The sequence below is a fragment of the Neofelis nebulosa genome, chromosome X (assembly GCF_028018385.1).
Source record: "Neofelis nebulosa isolate mNeoNeb1 chromosome X, mNeoNeb1.pri, whole genome shotgun sequence".
Classification (NCBI taxonomy): domain Eukaryota; kingdom Metazoa; phylum Chordata; class Mammalia; order Carnivora; family Felidae; genus Neofelis; species Neofelis nebulosa.
This window is the reverse complement of record NC_080800.1, coordinates 99,018,284-99,025,414: the sequence shown is the minus strand read 5'-3', so window position 1 is coordinate 99,025,414 and position 7,131 is coordinate 99,018,284.

The following is a 7,131-nucleotide window of genomic DNA, read 5'->3' as shown; positions in this document are numbered from 1 at the left end:
GCCTGCCTCTCTGTCTTCCTCTCCTACCATCCCCCTCTCAAGCCTACTGCACATTAGTCACACAGCATAATAATACTTGCATTTGCGTAAATGGGCAATCATTTTTCTCGTATTTCCACGTGTTTGTATACACTATTCCCTTTTTCAAGTAACCCCTAGGTTTCCAGATCTCACCATCCTGATACTACAAATTACATTCAGATTTGTATAATTAATACACAATTACAGCAACTCTTAAGTCCCCATCTTGTGGACCATGAAAAGTCTATTCTTCCATCAGCTTGAGGGTGATTCCCCCAGCCCCCAAGTAACTTGAAAGAATCCATGAGAAATGCCTAAATGTTCCAGAAATCAGTCCTAGTTGTCATTTACCATCTCTGCAAGCTATTCTTTCTCCAAACTGTTATGCACTAGTGTTCAACAAGGCACCACTTAGCCTTTATAATTTATTCATTAATATTTAAAAAGAAAAACTTTTTTTCCAGTTTTTTAAAAGAAATCTTTATGCCCAACGTGGGGCTTGAACTCACACCCTGAGATAAAGACTAACATGCTGTACTGACTGAGCCCCCAGGCACCCCAGCCTTTATACTTTAAAAACTTTTTATTAGGGGCGCCTGGGTGGCTCAGTCGGTTGAGTGTCTGACTTCAGCTCGGGTCATGATCTCGCAGTCTGTGAGTTCAAGCCCTGCGTTGGGCTCTGTGATAACAGCTCAGAGCCTGGAGCCTGCTTCAAATCCTATGTCTCCCTCTCTCTCTGCCCCTCCCCCCACTCATGGTCTGTTTCTCTCTCTCTCAAAAATTAAAAAAATAAACATTAAAAAAAAATGTTTTAAATCTTTTTATTATAGGGGCGCCTGGGTGGCTCAGTTGGTTGAGCGTCCGACTTCGGCTCGGGTCATGATCTCACAGTTTGTGAGTTCGAGCCCTGTGTCGGGCTCTGTGCTGACAGCTCAGAGCCTGGAGCCTGCTTCAGATTCTGTCTCCTTCTCTCTCTGCCCCTCCCCACTTGTGCTCTGTGTCTGCCTCTCAAAAATAAATAAATGTAAAAAATTAAAAAAAAAAACCTTTTTATTATATAATTTTAATACATACAGAAAAATGTGTGGGACATGTAAATTATGGAGCATACTAAGAAAACACACACCCATGAAAACATTTATCAATCTAAGAACTAGAACATTATCAATGCTTTTGAATCTACTTAAATTCTTCCCCGTTTCCCCCAGAGCAATCCCCTATCCTGGGTTTTGTGTTTATTTTTTCCCTTCTATCTTTTAATGATTTTTACCACATTTTCTGTCCATTGAGTCTTCCTTATTTTTGAGCTTTACAAAAAACTTATCAGTTGCGTGTGTTCTGTGATTTGCTTTTTCCATGTAACATTTTTTATGATTTATGCACGTAAGCTGTAATTAATTTTTCAGTGTCATGTAGTATTTCATTATCTGAATATGCCACAGTTTATTTAGTCATTCTGTCAAAGAATATTCTCTTGCCATTTTTTTAAGGTTTATTTTTGAGAGAGAGACAGTGTGAGCAGGGGAGGGCAGAGAGAAAGGGAGACACAGAATCTGAAGCAGGCTCTAGGCTGTGAGCTGTCAGCACAGAGCCTGACACAGGGCTCAAACCTATGAACTGTGAGATCATGACCTGAGCCAAGGTCGGACGCTTAATTGAGTGAGCCCCCCAGGCACCCCTTTTTTGCCATTTTTTGAAGTCTGTATCAAAGGTTGATGCAGACTAGGAACAGAAAATCCTTAGCATGTTCTTTCCTTTCTTTAGCATGTGTTAAATCACTTCCCTCTTGTGCCACCACTAGACAGTCTCCATATATCTATTTTTAGCACTTAGGGCAAAAGGTCAGCAATTTCTTTTTTCTGTAAAGGACTAGATAGGAAATATTTTAGGCTCTTGCTGGCTCTATGATCTGTCCCAACTACTTAACTCTTGTTTTAGTACAAAAGCAACCACCAAAAATATGTAAATGAATGCGTATGGCAGTATTCCAATAAAACTTTCTTTATAAAAATAGGCAGCTGGCTGGGTTCAGTCAACCGACTCTCCTTTCCCAAACTCTGCTCCAGTTCATCTGAATTCTTGTAGCATTGTCCAGTACTGTGGTTACATGTGCATCTGTATTATCTCATCTCATTCTTATTACTTTATTTCCCTTGCTTATCTTTCCCTGCACTCCCCCAACTTTGCGATTACTGAACCAGTGTGGCTCAAAGCAAGAATTATTATCAGTATGGGGTGCCTGGGTGGCTCAGTCGATTAAGCATCAGACTTTGGCTCAGGTCATGATCGCAGTCCATGAGTTCCAGCCCATCGGGCTCTGTGCTGACAGCTCAGAGCCTGGAGCCTGCTTCAGATTCTCTCTCCCTCTCTCTCCCTCTCTCTCTCTCAAAAAAAATAAACATTAAAAAAATTTTTTAAATGAATTATTATCAGTAGCAATGAGAAGAAAAGCTAGTAAAAATGAGATAACAGGGACAGCCAGATGCCCGAGCCTGGATTCTCCCCTTGCATACTTTTGGCTTCTGTAATCTTGTTTGCCTCCTGTGTCCACCACCTGCCCAGTTAGCACCACTGTTAAGGGCCCTCTCCCCCTTTTCTTTTGTCTCTCAACACCCTACCATCCCAGCCATAAAAGGAGGCTGATGCCAAGGTTTGGGGCTCAGCCTTTGGAGGTGACTCCACTGGGCCAGCACCAGTGCTCAATAAACAATCTTTTCCTGATTCCCCAAGTGCGTGTGGTTTGTCTCTTCCTGGGTACCGAGTATTTGCTGTAACATTTGGTGCCTTGGCCCCTTGAGCCACCATTGGTGGAGGCTAGTGGAGAGGCCACTCTTCAAGGGCTCTGCGACAGAAAGGAAGGTACAGCACCACTGATTTCACTGGATCCCAACCCTCACTGGGCCTGGCAATAGTTGGCCCCCGCTGTGCTCAGACAGACTCCAGTGGGAATCAGAAAATTCTGCCAGGATAGGACATCAGATCGGGTAAGTGTCCCTGGGGACCCAGAACCAAGTTCAGGCCTGCCCTAGAGGTGGAAGGGTAGTCTGATCACCTCCCAGGCGACACAGACACCACATAGGACAGGGAAGTCCTGGGTGGAAGTCTGCAGTCTGAATGTGTGTGTGAGTGCCCGTGCTCCACGGTCTTGGCTATGGAGCCTGAGTGGGTCCTACCCTGCAATTCCGTGACGACCTCATATGGCTCAAGGCAGAATCAGGTCCGCACAGGCCTGATCCGAGTTAGGGGTTTATACTGACCTGCCAATGCTAAGAGTTGTCTAAATCCCCACGAGGGGAGCGGCCAGGTGGACAAAGTGGCCTCTTCCCTCGTGTTTGTCCTGCGACACCATACATTGGGAGGGATCTATCTAGGATACCAGGATGGGGAGAATTTCCTCAAAACCAACTGTTTTTGAATGTATGATTAAGAATTTTAAAAAGATGGGGCACCTGGGTGGCTCAGTCGGTTAAGCGTCCTACTTCGGCTCAGGTCATGATCTCGCGGTCTGTGAGTTCAAGCCCAGCATTGGGCTCTGTGCTGACAGCTCAGAGCCCGGAGCCTGTTTCGGATTCTGTGTCTCCCTCTCTCTCTGACCCTCCCCCATTCATGCTCTGTCTCTCTCTGTCTCAAAAATAAATAAATGTAAAAAAAAAAAGTTAAAAAAAAAAAGAATAACAGAAATAATTAAAAAAAAAAAGAATTTTAAAAAGAGATTTTCAGGTGACTATGGGGTCAAATTGACCCCCCAGGAAGTTACACACCCTCTGTGAATTAGAATGGCCCATGTTTGGTATAGGCTGGCCCCCAGAGGGCACCCTAGATGTCCCCAAAGTCTGAGCTATTTATAAAGTAGTTAGTGGAGACCCTGGCCTCCCAGGTCAATTCCCATACATTGATCAATGGCTGGAAATAGCCCAAGTCAAGTCTCCTTGGGTCCAGTTCTGCGTTAATAATAAGGGACAATGTAGGGTCTTAGTGGCACAGGCCAAGAAGACTTCACAGCAGAAAAAACTGTCCCCCGTTCTCCCAAGAAACTTCAGAAGTCCCTCCATTTCAGCCCCATATGCCCCAGCATCCCATCAATTGAGGGAGGGGAACCTCGCCTGCCTGATAGTCCACCTCCGTCGGTCACGCCTCTGCCAGCAGCCAGCCCGCCCCAACTTGGGACACCTGAACTGGTAGGGAGATGTCTTAGGTCTGTGGCTCAAGGTCCAAGGCCCCCAACGGCAATGCAGATGCCATCGTGGGAGACTAGGGGTCCCCAGAGAATAGGCCCCAATGGGACCCGACAAGAGGGGGATTGGTTTTCTACTACCAACCATTCCCCACTACTGACCTCCTTAACTGGAAACACCACATGCCACCCTACTCTGAGAAGCCACAGGCGATGATAGATCTCCTAGAATCCATAATCCAGACTCACCGCCCTGCCTGGGTCGGCTGTAAGCAGCTTCTGCTTACCCTTTTCAACATGGAAGAGCACCGACGAATTGTCACTGAAGCCAGAAAATGGCTCCAGACTCAGGCACCAGATGGGAATCTAGAAGTTGAGGCTTGAGTATGGGAAGGTATGCCCGAAGAGGAGCCCTGCTGGGACACTAACACAGAGGTGGGAAGGGCCAGATTAGGAAGATACTGACCCGCCTTCCTCCAGGGTAGAAGCAGGGGCCAAAAAGCCCACCAAAATGGCAAAGGTATCTGAGGTCCTACAAAAGCCTTCAGAAGAGAGTCCAGCTGATTTCTATGAAAGATTATGTGAAGCCTTCAGAATTTACACTCCATTCGACCTAGAAGCACCCCAAAATCAGCGCATGGTCAATGCTGCCTTTGTGGGACAGGCCCAAAGTGACATTAGACAAGCGCAAAAATATTGGAAGGATTCCCTGGAAAAAATGCCACCGAATTATTGGAAATTGCCAACAAGATTTCTGTAAACTAGGATCAAGGTGCCAGAAAGGAGGCAGACTGAAGAATGAAACAAAAGGCAGCTCTTCTGGCTGTGGCCTTGAGGCAACCACCCCCTCCGGAAGGGCCCCCACAGAAACCATGAGGGATGCAAGAAGAAAAAAGTAGGGCCCCATGGGGACCGGATCAAGGAATGTGGACAGTGGAAAAATGAATGCCCAACCGCCAAAAAGGGAAACCAAAAACCTCTTCACCCAGATGCTACCAACCAGAACCACCTAAGGCTGACCTGATCGGACTGACAGGAGTGGACTCTTACTAGGAAAGACTGAACTCTAGCTAAGTAGGCCCCCATGAGCCCATGGTCAAAATGAAGGTGGGGGGCCAAATAATAGACTTCGTGGTCGACACTGGGGCTGAACACTCTGTGGTGGCACAAGGTGGCACCTCTGTCAGGTTGAGAAGTCACCATTGTAGGAGCCACAGATTTGCCAACAGGAAGTTAAATATTTGGGCTTCACAATTACCCAAGGCAAACGGATGTTGGGAGCCGAAAGGTAACAGGCAATCTGTGCCATTCTGGTTCCCGCTACCCATTGGCAGATCCGAGAGTTCCTGGGAGCAGCAGGATTTTGTTGAATATGGATCCCAGGTTTCTCAGAGTTGGCCAGACCTCTATATGAGGCGCTAAAGAGGGAAGAGAGAGCACCCTTTTTCTGCGGCCCTAATAGGAAAAGGCTTTCATAAAGACCATAAAAACAAAACTCACGGAGGCACCAGCCTTGGGACTCCCAGATCACGAGATTTCAACCTGTTGGTACATGAGAATAATGGGGTGGCCCTGGAGGTTCTCACTGGGGAATTTGGACCTTGGCAAAGACCAGTGGCATACCTTTCAAAGCAGATTGACTCAGTTGCGACAGGGTGGCCTCCCTGTCTGAGGGCCCTGGTAGCCACCACACTTTTAATCAAGGAAGCAGACAAACTCATGTTGGGGCAAACCTAAATGTTAAGGTTCCCCATTCTGTTATTACCTTGATGGATGCCAGAGGGCGACACTGGCTAATGCATGCTCAGATGACACAATATCAGGGACTGCTATGTGAGAACCCATGAATAAGATTGGGAGCCATAACATTTATCCAAGGGATATAGGTGTGCTGTTTCAAAGGGACACATGCACCCCCATGTTTATAGCAGCACTATCAACAATAGCCAAAGTATGGAAAGAGCCCAAATGTCCATCGATGGATGAATGGATAAAGAAGATGTGGTATATATATACAATGGAGTATTACTTGGCCATCAAAAAAGAATGAAATCTTGCCATTTGCAACTACGTGGATGGAACTGGAGGGTATAATGCTAAGTGAAATTAGAGAAAGACAAAAGTCATATGACTTCACTCATATGAGGACTTTAAGAGACTAAACAGATGAATATAAGGGAAGGGAAACAAAAATAATATAAAAACAGGGAGGGGGACAAAACATAAGAGACTCAGAAATATGGAGAACAAAATGAGGGTTACTGGAGGGATTGAGGGAAGGGGATGGGCTAAATGGGTTAGGGGGCACTAAGGAATCTACTCCTGATATCATTGTTGCACTATATGCTAACTAATTTGGATGTAAATCTTAAAAAAAAAAAAAAAAAGATTGGGAGCCATAACAACTATAAACCGTGCCACTTCCTTGCTCGCAGCAGCAGGGACCCCAGAGCATGATCTTCTAGAGGTACTTGATGAAGTCTATTCTAGCTGACCCGACCTATTAGACAGGCTCTTACAAACCCTGACCTCATCCTGTACACCGACGGCAGCAGCTTCATGAATGAAGACAAAAGATATGCTGGTTATGCAGTAGTCTCTGATTTTGAGGTCATAGAAGCAAAGGCCCTTCCACAAGGATGGTCAGCCCAAAGAGCAGAACTGTAGGCCCTAATAAGAGCACTAGAACTCTGTAAAGACAAACAGGCCAACGTATACGCGGACTTGAGCTATGCCTTTGCCACTCTACATGTACGTGGGGCTCTATACAAGGAGAGAAGACTTTTGAGTGCAGGAGGAAGAGAAATAAAAAATCGGGAAGAAATCATAAAACTATTAAGGGCAGTCTGGAAACCAAGTCATCCACTGCAAGGGACACCAAAGAGGAAAGGACTCAGTGTCGGAACGTAACAGACGAGCTGACGCTGCAGCTAACC